We start from the raw sequence: 13,558 nt of genomic DNA, 5'->3' as shown, positions 1-13,558 counted from the left end.
TAACCTGTATACAGGACCTCCACCTGACACAGGAGGTGCATGGTCCCACTAGGGGGAATGCCATACTGGATCTGGTATTGGCAACAGGGGATGACATGATAGGGGACCTCCAGATCGGTAGCCATTTGGGAGACAGTGATCACTTAATAGAATTCAACATAAGACGTTGAGTGGGTAAGGTAACTAGTAGGGTGAAAGTGCTAGACTTCAGGAAAGCTGATCTCAATGCACTCAGGCGATTAGTCAAGGACGCACTGCAGAGTAGGAGTTTTGATGGGATGGGAGCCCAAGAAGGGTGGCTGTGCCTAAAGGAAACGATCCTTCGAGCAGAAAGCAAGACAATCCCCGAGCGAGGCAGAAAAGGGAAAGGGGTCAGGAGGCTTCCGTGGCTGACCAGAGAAATCCAGGGCAGCCTAAGGGCCAAAAGGGGAGCACATAAAAAGTGGAAACAGGGAGAGATCACTAAAGATGAATATACCTCCTCTGCTCGTGCTTGTAGGGAGGCAGTTAGGCGGGCCAAAGCTACCACGGAGCTGAGGATGGCATCCCAAGTAAAGGACAACAAGAAATTGTTTTTTAGATATATTGGGAGTAAAAGGAAGGCCCAGGGAGGAATAGGACCACTGCTAAATGGGCAGAAACAGTTGGTGACAGACAGGGGGGACAAGGCTGAACTCCTCAATGAGTTCTTTGCCTCAGTGTTCCTAAGCGAGGGGCTGGACAAGTCTCTCACTGGGGTTGCAGAGAGGCAGCAGCAAGGCGCCAGACTTCCATACGTAGATCCTGAGGTGGTGCAGAGTCACTTGGAAGAACTGGATGCCTTTAAGTCGGCAGGCCCGGATGGGCTGCATCCCAGGGTGCTGAAGGCACTGGCCAACATCATTGCAGAGCCACTGGCGGGAATATTTGAACGCTTGTGGCACACGGGCCAAGTCCCGGAGGACTGGAAAAGGGCTAACGTGGTCCCCATTTTCAAAAAGGGGAGGAAGGAGGACCCGGGCAACTATAGGCCAGTCAGTCTCACCTCCATCCTTGGTAAAGTCTTTGAAAAAATTATCAAGGCTCACATTTGTGAGAGCCCGGCAGGACAAATTATGCTGAGGGGAAACCAGCACGGGTTTGTGGCGGGCAGATCGTGCCTGACCAATCTAGCCTCTTTCTATGACCAGGTTACGAAACGCCTGGACACAGGAGGAGGGGTGGATGTCGTATACTTAGACTTCAGGAAGGCCTTCGATACGGTATCCCACCCCATACTGGTGAACAAGTTAAGAGGCTGTGATGTGGATGACTGCACAGTCCGGTGGGTGGTGAATTGGCTAGAGGGTCGCACCCAAAGAGTCGTGGTAGATGGGTTGGTCTCAACCTGGAAGGGTGTGGGCAGTGGGGTCCCACAGGGCTCGGTCCTTGGACCGATACTCTTTAATGTCTTCATCAGCGACTTGGACGAGGGAGTCAAATGTACTCTGTCCAAGTTTGCAGATGACACAAAGCTATGGGGAGAAGTGGACATGCCGGAGGGCAGGGAACAGCTGCAGGCAGACCTGGATAGGTTGGACAAGTGGGCAGAAAACAACAGGATGCAGTTCAACAAGGAGAAATGCAAAGTGCTGCACCTAGGGAGGAAAAATGTCCAGCACACCTACAGCCTAGGGAATGACCTGCTGGGTGGCACAGAGGTGGAGAGGGATCTTGGAGTCCTAGTGGACTCCAAGATGAACAGGAGTCGGCAGTGTGACGAAGCCATCAGAAAAGCCAATGGCACTTTATCGTGCATCAGCAGATGCATGACGAATAGGTCCAGGGAGGTGATACTTCCCCTCTATAGGGCACTGGTCAGACCGCAGTTGGAGTACTGCGTGCAATTCTGGGCGCCACACTTCAAGAAGGATGCGGATAACCTGGAGAGGGTCCAGAGAAGGGCAACTCGTATGGTCAAGGGCCTGCAGACCAAGCCGTACGAGGAGAGACTAGAGAAACTGGACCTTTTCAGCCTCCGCAAGAGAAGGTTGAGAGGCGACCTTGTGGCTGCCTATAAGTTCATCACGGGGGCACAGAAGGGAATTGGTGAGTATTTATTCACCAAGGCGCCCCCCGGGGTTACAAGAAACAATGGCCACAAGCTAGCAGAGAGCAGATTTAGATTGGACATTAGGAAGAACTTCTTCACAGTTCGAGTGGCCAAGGTCTGGAACAGGCTCCCAAGGGAGGTGGTGCTCTCCCCTACCCTGGGGGTTTTCAAGAGGAGGTTAGATGAGTATCTAGCTGGGGTCATCTAGACCCAGCACTCTTTCCTGCTTATGCAGGGGGTCGGACTCGATGATCTATTGAGGTCCCTTCCGACCCTAACATCTATGAATCTATGAATCTATGAATCTATGCTATGGCTATGGCAGCACCCTGTCCTCGCAGTGACGACCAATGCCCTGGGCTCCTGCTGGCTGCCGTGATCACCCTGCTGGCCCGCCACGCCAACTGTTGTCTGACCCATGACTGTCTCCCCCTGTCCAGCTCCTCCGTGATCAGCGGCCACCTGCCCACCTGCAGAGCACTGTCCCAGGGCCACAGCTACCGCTGTGCAGCTGTTGCTGCCAGGGATGCCAACGAATGGCTTCTGGACGCTATTGCTAGGGATGCTGTGACCCTCATGGCTTTCAGGACTGGGGCAGCAGTTTGCTGCCAGCAGCCGAGGAGGCAATATCTGGCTGAGCTGCTGCTTGGAACATCTTGGAGGTAAGAGCATGAGCTACTGGGGATAGCAGGAGGCTTCTGGTCCTGGGCATGACTGGAAATTGCACCTTGTTGGGGAAGGGTGGTCTGGTGGGGCTGTCTGTGGTGGGACAGTCCCCAAGAAATGCCAAGCCAATTACCTCCCCAGTGAAAGGTGGGTAGGGGTGCCTCAAATCCCCAGCCCCCACCATCTGGTAGGTTACAGTGAGAGAAGGGGGCCGGGGGGGAGGCATGCCTATAAAGAAGCACCTAAGTCCTATAGGGGTGTAGGACCCTGGAGTTGTGGGCCAGACAGACCAGGAGTGAGGCACCTGAGTCCTAAGGGGTATAAGACCCCAGGCCCTAGTAAGAGGGTGGAGTGTGGGCCCCAAAGAGAGTGATGTGTCACCCAGTGAGGAGTTATGGGCAGAGTCAGCCCAGAGTTGGCGAACTGCCCGGCCACGGCGCAGATGAGGGTCACGGGAAAGACCCAAAAGGATGAGCCAGGGCCACTCAAGGAGTGAAGAGATAAGCCTGATGGCCTACAGGAGCCACTCAAGGGAGCAGGGTAGGGTGTATGTGGCCCAGAACAGGGCAGAGTGACAGAGGCCCAGTGAGAGGGGGGTGGGGTGGGGTGAGTGTGGCCACAAATAGGTCAGTGTGCAAGAGGCCTAACAATGTACTGAGTTTGGCCTGGCCTTAAGCCAGAGCTGTAACAAACTGTAGGTCATCTGCGAGGCATGGGACATGATAAGGGAAGGTCAGAGTCGTGTGTGTACCGCCCTTTGATATCAGGGCGCTCAAAGAGCAGCCTCCTACCTAATTATCATTTGACAACAAGGTGTGGCAGGAGAGTAAGGCAGGTGGCATGCACAAAGACAGGTGGGCGGGCCAGCACTGTGACCAGGCCTGGGAGTTTGCCCCCTATCAGAGAGACCATACCAAAGGCCTTTTTAAAATCCAAGTATATGACATCAACTGCATCTCCCACATCTAACCAGCTTGTTACTTGATCACAGGAGACAAGTTTGGTCAGACATGACCTGCCCACAATGAAATCATGTTGGATATCCTTCAGCATCAAGCCTTCTGCTATTCTCCCACAAATTGACCTAGATACCAGGTAAAATTTTGGAAAAAATTATCAAGTCCAACTGACTGGCGTATAGTTTCCTGGGTCCTCCCTCTTCCCCATCTTAAAGATTGGCACCACATTAGCCCTTTTCCAGTCTTCTGGGACCAGTCCCAAGCACCACGAGTCTTCAGATACCTTCACCAATGGTCCCACAATGACTATAGCCAATTCCCTCAGTATTCTCGGCTGTAGACCATCCAGTCCTGCCAGCTTGAAGACATTCAACCGCTCTAAGTTCTCCCTCACCAGTTTGACACTGACCATTGTTTGGCAATCACCACCCCCTGCATCTGGCCAGTATCCGACCAGGTGGGTGACCATCATTTGTATGCAGGAACACCAACACAAAGTATTCATTAAAGAGATCAGCTTTCTCCTGACTGTTTGTTATCAGCTGTCCTGACCCATTCTGCAAGGGCTCCACATTTCCCTTGGTCTTCCCCCTGCTCCCTATATACTTAAAGAAGGACTTCTTATTGTCCTTGACTTCAGTTGCCAACCTGATCTTGGTTGCCACCTTTGCTCTCCTTATCCTCTCCTTACAAATATGGGCTATACTTGTGTATTCCTCCTTGGTGAGTACCCCTTGTTTCCACTGTCCGTAAGCCTCCTTTTTCTTTTTAAACACTCCTTGACTCCTCTGGTAAGCCAAGAGGGCTTCCCAGCCCCTTTACCACCTCTCCTGCATACAGGAATGGATTTTTTCTGTGCTCTGAGGATCACTCCTTTGAGGAATGACCAGCATTCATGAACTCCCTTCCCCTCCTGTCCTTCTTCCTATAGGGTCTCTCCCACTATTTTCCTAAGTTCATTGAAGTTGGCCTTCCCAAAATCAAGCACCTCTGCCCTACTGGCTGACTTCCCTGCCTACGATGGATCAAGTGGATTCTATAATCTCATGATCACTATCTCCCAGATTACCCTCAGTCCTCAGATCTCCCACCAGGTCACTCCCTTTGGCTAGAACCAGATCCAACAAAGCCTCCCCCTGGTCGGTCCATTCACCTCCTGTACTAAATAAAGTTCTTCCACACAGGTCATAAGTGTATGTGACCAATCAGATCTGGTTGAGTGCTCCTCCCAGCAGATGTCAGGATAATTGAGGTCACCCATGACAACCATATCCCTTGAACATGCAGCCTCCATCAGTTCTCTGGAAAATTCCAGATCCAGCTCCTCCTGGTGTGGCAGTCTGTAATAGATGCCTACCATAAAGTCCCCTTCTCATTGTCCCCACCCCGTATCTTGACCCACAGGGTCTTGAGTTGCCCATCTTGTCACAGTGTGCGGTCCCCAGGGATGGATGTGATGCCCCCAGAGCTCTGTGAATATGCCAGCTTCGCCCTGCAGGAGCCTTCTTCTCTCACCTGCCATGTCTTGTTGGTATTCTAATATTATAAAAGCCTACATCTGTCTGTCTGTAACACTTTATTCACACTTTGATTGGCCAATGGAAGCAGTCAATCAGAGTGCTCCAAGCATGGGAGAATGCTGCCATTATTCCTAAGCCATGCCAAGGATTGGACAGAGGGTGGGGGAGGCAAGGCCAGCCCATCCTGCTCCCTGTGAGCCGCGCCAAGGACCAGATGGGGTGGCGGTGCCAAGGCCAGCAGCGCGGGCCTTGGCTCCCCCACCCCGCTCCCTGCAAGAGGCAGAACAGTAGCAGTATGGGACGTTAGGTGGCAGTACTCCATCCCAGCCCCCTCCCCTCAGCCCCCCGTCATTCTTGACAGGCAATTGGCTAGTAAATAATAAATAGGGAGGCTACCTACAAGCTTCTATGTGGTCACGGTCCTTTGCAACCCCACTAAACCCTGAGAGTTCTTGGATCCCTTGTTGGGTCCCATTCCAAGTTGGTGCTTCATGGGACACCCTAAGCCTTATGGGCTAGATGCATGGCTCCAAAACCTCCCCTTTACCATGCCCCATGCTTTGCAGGTGGTATATAAATATTATCTCCCTAATAAGGTCTTGGCCTAACTCGGCCTCCTGTGGTTACTGGGTGCTGCAGCCCCTGTCGCTGTGCTCCTCCGGCACGGGGTTCTCTTCAGCCCTGTAGCAGCACCCCCTGGCGCTGGGGCTCTACACAATAGTGTGCCCCAATGAGGCCTCCTCCTCCCCTATTAGCCTCATCCTGGTCCACCAGTGTAAATAACATAAATATAAGCCCTTGGGCTATAACATAATAATAATGATGAAGGTCACATTCTGTCTCTTCAAGAAGACAAACTTCTCCCCAAGTATTGAGTGCCTCCTAACCTGGGTGCTTTATGAGCTCTTGGAGCCCCATTAGTCATACAAGCAGCAGATCAGGCAGCCAAACATCTCTGAATAGTTCTTTTGCTCAAGAGCTCCTTCCCCTGGTGCCTGCCAGAGAACTAACTCTAGCCAGCCCCAGCCCTAGGGCGTATATGTGCCCAGGACCCTGCCTCCTTCCAGTCATCTGACTGGGTGCAGGTGCCAGCTAATTCCCTCATTAGCCTTTTGCCAAGGCAATCTGCAGCTGTGGAGTTCTGCCTAGCTCCCAGTGCTCTCTAGCTAGGTTGCTTCTGCCCTTAAAGGAGCAGGCACTCCTTAGTGCTCTGCGACACTTCTCTCAAGCCATTTTGGGTCTCCGAGGAGGCATACTGCTCCTTTACATAGAAAGCTACACCTCCTCCCTTCTTCCCTACCCTATCCCTTCTGTGCAGCCTGTAGCTCTCTATGCATACAGCCCAGTCATGCATGGCATCCCACCAGGTCTCTGTTTTCCAACAAGATCATATTTCGTATTTGCTAGCAGGAGTGCCAGTTCCTCCTGTTTATTTACCATACTCCTAGCACTTGTATACAGACATGAAAGTCCCCCGTTGGTAACCTGCAGTTCCCTGCCACCCCAACATCATTCCAGCCTCTTGACACCTCCCTGACCACCCCCTCTACGTCCTTCCTGCTTGGCTGACTCCCAGCTTGCATTCTCATCTGCACACCCATCCCCTGAAACACCTCATTTAAAGTCTTCTCCAACAAGTCAGCCATCCTGGAAGAAAACAGTTTCTTCCCCCTTGATGTGAAGTGGATGCCATCTCTTCCCAACAAGCCTCTATCCTGGAACAGTGTTCCATGATCATAACATTCAAAACCCTTGCTGTGGCACCATCTCCTGAGCCTCCAGTTGACCTTCTCAATACAACTATCCTTCCAGGGGCCCTGACCCCTCCGTGGGAGGACAGAAGAGAAAACCACCTGTGCCCCCAACCCTTCAGCCCATCCCCCAGAGCCCTGTACTCACTCATGACCTGCCCAGGTTTGTTCCTGGCCATGCCACTCATGCCCACATGGATGAGCAGCATGGGGTGGTGGTCAGAGGACTGGGTGAGTTTTATAATCTTCTCCATCACATCCCAGATATGGGCCTCCGGAAGGCAGCAGACCTCTCATGTGAAGGAATCTGGTCAGCAGATGACACCCTCCATACCTTCCCCCAATGCAAGGTTTACCACATATCTGGGGCTGGTATGGCTGGTGGCTCAGCATAGTCCTCCCAGCTGGTGAAGGCATCTGGCTGCACATGGTGTCCTTGGCCTGCAAGGTATGGCATGCAGGTGCCCGCCTGGGGGCTCCCCCTGGGGTGGAGCTATTGCTGCTGGCAGCTGGCCATGATATGGCTGGCCATTTCTCATGGTGGAGCCTGAGGCTGCCCAGCTGTTGAGGGAGGGGCTAGCCAGGGCTCCCAGTACTGCTGGTGGAGGCTGTAGCAAGGGAGCTGGGCAAGACGGGACGCCGCACACCCGAGGGCTCCTCCTCCAGTGATATGTCACTAGAGGGGCTAGGGGGGAGGGGCTTGGGCAAGCTGCCTATGCTGTTATAGACTGCACAGTTGCAGCCTGGGTCCTGGGGTGCCAATTACTGGTCAGCTGCTGCATAAAGGGCATGGTCTTGTGGGTACAGCTGGACTGATGATTGTAGTTGGTCACAATGATCCACTGTGCCTGCAAGGCCATGACCTTTATGCAGCAGTGCCACAATAACCGGTTGTGCCCTCGCTCCTGCATCCTACCTGACAGGGCCTCATAAATGTGGGTATTGAAGCTCCCTCCCCCCTCAAAATGGTGCAGCACCTCTTCATTGCCCCAGAGCACCATGAGGTCACCAGTCTCTTCCTGGCTTCAGTTGGGGGCACGAGTGTAAGCATGTGAGTGGTGCCAGGCCTGGATGGTTAGGGCAAGGCCATGCTGGGTCCCGGGCTGGCTCTCTGGGACCCCCACATGGCTGTCCCACTGTTGCTGGCCCTAGGCAGCTGCCAGCAGTGCCCAGCACAGGGACATAGCAAGGGACTGGCAGACGCATAGCAGAGGCTATGCCCTATAGCAGCTGCAGGCACAGGGCAGGCTGCTGGGGGCATGCAGCAGGCAGGTGGTGCTGGCCCTGCTGCCAGAAGCAGCCTGCAGGCAGCTCAGTGACAAACACATGGGGGGCGGGGGCAGGGGCGAGAGGAGGCCATGGTCCCCAGGCATTTTCCCGGGGGTGGGCACTGGCTGGGCCCTTCAGAGTTCTAGGCCTAATTTCATTAGACATCATCACATTTTGGACTGCTCAGTTCCCTAGGGATCTATGCTATAGTTTCTGAGGACTCCACAGCAGGTAACTCCTGCCTAAGCTTTGTTGTGATTCAGAGTGTTGCTGGAAAGCCTCTAAAATCTCTCTCTTTCCTTCTCCTAGTAGAAAGAAAACAACCTTGTCCGACAGAGTGTAATATAGTGGTGGCAGCAGGTAGATCACTTACCCACAAAGTGCTTTCCCAGGGTGTGTACAACAGTAGGACCCCCCCCCCTCCAAATCCCTACGGCCCCCAGACTAGCCACGGCTCCGTCCTGTGCCCCACCCTGCCCCGGCTGTTCAGTGCCTGCCTCTGCCTCAGTGCCAACCCCAGTCTCTACCTCCCCACAGGGGCCTTGATCTGTCCCCCACCCGCCCTGTCCCACATAGCAGACTTACCAGCTAGTCGCTACTCTCCATGCTGTCAGGCTGCACTCTTGGCCGCTTATGTGCTGTGCTGCAGCTGTGCATGTGCATGTGGCATTTATTGGTGAAATTATCGGCCACATGAGCCAAAAAAAGCCGATTGCCCACAATATCAATTTTCCTTTTATTGGTGCCAATACGATATGGGACTCATGTATCAGTGCACCTCTACAAACAACTGCATTTGCACTTTGTTATTCAGCCGTTGAATATGCATGTCTAGTTTGGGAAAGATCAATGTATGCAAAGAAGCTACACACTGTGCTGAATAAAAGGTACAGGTGCATTGCTGCATGCTTTAAACCAACTAATGTCAATAGCCTCTACTTGCCAGAATTGCCCCATCATACATCAGGAGAGTAGTAACAAGCAAAATAAAATGCATCCAGCAGATTAGAGGCACCCACTACATGGCCACATTGAGGCTCCCAGTTTCCTCTCCACAAGTCAACCACTGGCTGAAACATTGACAGTCAAATGCATAAAAATGTGGCAGTTACATCTAGAGGTGCCCCAGGAGGGAGCTAGTGTTGGCTACAAATGTCCAACTCGGGATCCTTAAAATTCTGGTTTATTAGGCAGATTGAAGCACTGTAATGAAGTTAAATCATAAACCTTGGGGCTGCTCGTCCCCCCCCCCCCCCACAGTAGCAAGCTACAAGAGTCAGGTATACCTATCCTACAGGTGCTGGAGTCTGCCGTTGAGGCTTCTTCTAGCGTGGTGTTATCCTCCAGAAGGGGGTTGCCAGCTGGTCCTTCTGGCTGGACAGGTTGGGTGCTGGTCAAGTTGGAGATCAAGAGGGCGCTGCTGAGGGTCACTTTTCACTGCTTTTTTATCTGTCCTTGGCAGACTTTGGTGACTCCCCAGTTTTCAGGTTTGTCCAATCCAGGGGTCGTTGACCCTCGTGGTACTTCCCCCTCGGTGGCTACTGGATGGCATCTGTCAGCCCCAGGGGTCGTCTGCATGTACATGCAGGTTTGGGAGTCCATTGATGAATTTTGAATAGGGCTCTGGGAGCGGTTGATCTGGAGATATTCATCCCAAAAGTTGGTCCCCGGCATTGATTAACTCAGACCAGGGATTCTAGCCCTTGATCAGTGATGTTTAGAGATTTCCGGTTGGTACATTGTCTTCTATTGATTTCTTCTGTTGGTTGATCTGCAGTTTCCCTAGGTGTTAATTTCTGTCTGCTGCTACAGTGTTACACATTCAATCACTGATTCACTTGCTCTTTCAGGGGCCCGCCTAATACAGGGAAGCGGCAGTTTGACTCCTGCCCTTGTTAACATTGTTACAATGTATAACTGACTTCTGAAACTAAACACATTTAGTTGAAAGGTGAGGAGTATAAAATATAAGCTACAAAAGTAATCCCATGTCACACAAATAGATAAAAATACCAAAAAACAAGGGGAGATACAATATGCACACATACAAACTTTAAAACACAATTCCTTATCTTATACTGAAGGAAAGAGGAAGGAAGAAAAGGTAGAAGAGGAAAAACATATTTAAAGAGGGGACAGCAAATGCAGTCAAGAGAAAAAGGGGGCTTTCTGCTACACTAGAATGAATAACAAAATGGCTGAATATCTCCCTGCAGGCACAGAACTTGATTGGCAAACATGGAGAAGCTTGAACCTCCTTTGAACAGGGAGGTATGACTAAAGTTAATATGAAACTGTGGGGATACTCTACTGCTGTGAATACCACATGTGAATGTAGTGGAAACTTTCAGACTATAGACAACTTCCTGGCCTGCCCACTTATGGGAGAACCATGCACCAATGAGGACCTCAGCAAGGCTACAGATTGAGCAACAGTATGTGCCCATTTTTGGAGCCTTTTTCTTCTTTCATATGACTATTTAATATTTCAACATTCATTGATTAATATCTAAATTTGATAACCATTCGACTGCTTCAGGGGTAGCTGCATGGATTGATTTTAGATTGCCATTACACGATCTAATTGGGCTGTGTGCTGCACTATCGGAAAAATCGTACCACAATTGCAACCCGGACTTTATTTGATTCTCCATTTATGCAGTAGGTGTCCACATTTTTCATGAAGTGTCTGGATGCAATTCAGGGAGGACCAAATCTTTCTCAGTAGGTTAAATCCTGGCTGGGGAACTGTAGGGTGGGTGACTATGTATTTCTGCTGCAAGTTGGTATTTGCCCAGATTTCCCTCTATTGTTCTTTGGTGCTCCTGTTATCATCATAGAGCTTCTTGGTGTATTTCCAGAAGGGTTTTCTAGATTTGAGCCTATCCAGTGGTGGTGTAGTGATGTCTTCGTGGATTGGGAGGTTTGGGTTACCGATGGCCTTATGGTATTCTTTCACACATGTGGCATTGAGGCGGAGCTGTGGGGGAGTATTGTTCACTAGGACTGGAAGCCATGGCAATGGCGTACTTTTTAGTGTTCCTGGTATAATCCACATAGCTGAATTTAACTGTGTATCAACAATCTTTGTGTGCATGCTTTTGCTCCAGACTGGGGTGCAATATTCTGACATGGTGACAGGACACAGCAAGAAGTCCTTTATGAGAGACCCAACTGGACAGGCCCATTTCTCCCTTTGGGAGGGTTCAGACAAAGAAGAGCAGGATTTTCCTGCAGCATCTATGCGAAGAATGCAGCAACCCACACGTGCTCTGCCTCCCCTGCCCCAGGCTTGTGGCTAAAGACTAGGTCTGGGACTCAGAGAATCTAGGTCTGGTTCCCTGCTACAGAGCTCCTTCACGGGGTATTGGCCCTTGCTTCCTCCTGTTCTGCATCTGCTGGTTGTTGAGCCTTAGGGAGAGGCCCATTTCTCTCTGTGGCTGTACAGTGCCAGCCTGGTGGGGATCTGATCTCATGTGGTGCCCCCAGGTGCTGCTGAACTGCCAGCAACCAAAATAAAGCAGACACAGGGCCTGCTCTTCAGAGACAGCCCTCCCAGGTACAGTGCTGGGATCTGGGTGCTGCATCTCTGTGATTTCACCAGCATGTCTCTTCTGTTGTCCTCAGACCCAGTCAGGCTGGCCAAGCTGGGATGCTCCTGCCTTGTACCTGGCTATTCAACCTACCTGATGATACCTAAGGCTGTTATTTCCTGCTGCCAAAAAGAGCCAAGAAACCATCTCCAAAGACTGTCCCTAGCACCAATGCCTCCTACATTCTTGAGAAAACACTAAGACAGGGAACCTTGGCCAAAGACCATAGAAACACAACCAAGAATGGAGGACCCTGTGATGTGGATGTGCACCAGTGTGTATATGTGGGGAGAAAGAACAGATCCTTCCTTAGGTGTGGCTCTTCTGGGCTGCAGAGAGCTGGGCACAGAGCTCTAAATTTGAAGCCCCAGAACTGAGGTACCTGCAGTGACTGACCATTCAGGGAATTTGAGCCATGGTATTTTCTCCTGGTCAGATTCAAAGGGATGTGTTTCTCATCCTGACCCTTCCCACTCACTTTCCATGCCCTCATATGTTCATTCCTGATGTCTGAGGTTTGGGGCTGAGTGCTGTATTTAAAAACTGAGTGAATATTTCTGAGAAACAGGTTATTTGCTGAGAAATGCAGGATCCATCTGGCTGACTGACACCATTCCCTCATTTGGGCCAAATGATTTCAGTTGAAGAAAAATGTTTGGAAAGTTTGGAAACTTTGTTTTGGCGTTTTCTAAAAGAACAAGTTCCACATTTTGATGTTGAAATAACTATTTCATTTTTCTGTAAAGTATAAAATAAACTAAAAATGAAACCCTTTTCAGCTGCTCATTTTCGTGGGGAAACTGGTGCACTGTTGGCCCCAAGTGAAGAGACTGCTTGGATGTTCTGTCTGGCAACTGAACCCAAAACAACAGCTCTTCTCACACCCATGGGTGACTGGTGCCTCCAGAGTCTGAGTGGCTGATCACCGACTGGGGGTGGGGTGGGTCCCCCAGCAGCCACTTGCTGGTGGCCAATCACCAACTGGGGTGGGGGGGGTCCCCCAGCAGCCGATTGCCAGCACTTCCGCAAGTGCCAGCGGCAAAGCTGGAACTGCCACCGGCGCTTCTCTCAGTGCCCCCACTTACCAGCCAGCACCTATCTCAAGGGGGACACTGGCAAGTGCTTCATGCAATGCCCCCACTCCCTGGCTGGCAAGGGCCAATCTTGGGGGCGGGGGCATGTGCCCCCCGTGCCCTCCCCATGCCCTACCTACATATTGCCTATGCCCACACCCCAGTGGCCCTCAGGGTTCATGGCTGAGCAATGCTGAGCTGCTAATGCTGCACACTTAACAGCACCCTCATGTCCTAGCTCTGACATTTCCTGTGGCCACATGGAAACTCAAGGGGCTCAAGTCTTGTTCTGGGGACTGCAGGCACAGCTCTCTTCACATGCCCTCCTTACAGACATCTGTTTTCAGTTCATGGATTTGAAGGCCAGAAGGGATCTGCTACACTGCCCTCCTACATACCATGGCTCAGAGACCCCTGCCCAGGCATTCCCATATTCCAAGCCCCTAACTCCTGACTCAGTTTAAGCAGCTTGTTTAAGAGTCCAGCTCTTGGTTTAGGTTATAGGAATCAGTCACATCCCTGTTCCAGCTGTTCATTCCCCTCACTGCTCCATGCTGCCAGTGGGTGCCCCCCTGCAGATTTGAAGCTGTCTTTGAAAGGTGAATGAAAACACTGGGCTGGAAGAAGGCACAGGAGGATGGGGGTTGGGGAGGGGA

The 13,558-nt window shown here is 51.4% G+C and overlaps 1 long non-coding RNA gene across 1 annotated transcript; it reads left to right on the top strand.

Annotated features, from left to right (window-relative positions):
* The first annotated feature begins 1,968 nt into the window (after nt 1-1,968).
* LOC109283750 (uncharacterized) lies at nt 1,969-12,586 on the top strand. The gene is made up of 3 exons (XR_009457827.1): nt 1,969-2,733; nt 3,729-3,832; nt 10,453-12,586. It is a non-coding gene; the product is annotated as an uncharacterized LOC109283750 (long non-coding RNA).
* The last annotated feature ends 972 nt before the right edge of the window (nt 12,587-13,558 follow it).

The sequence above is a fragment of the Alligator mississippiensis genome, chromosome 16, assembly GCF_030867095.1.
Source record: "Alligator mississippiensis isolate rAllMis1 chromosome 16, rAllMis1, whole genome shotgun sequence".
NCBI classification, from domain to species: domain Eukaryota; kingdom Metazoa; phylum Chordata; order Crocodylia; family Alligatoridae; genus Alligator; species Alligator mississippiensis.
Note: the sequence above shows the minus strand (reverse complement) of the source record. Positions and strands in the feature narration are given on the sequence as shown.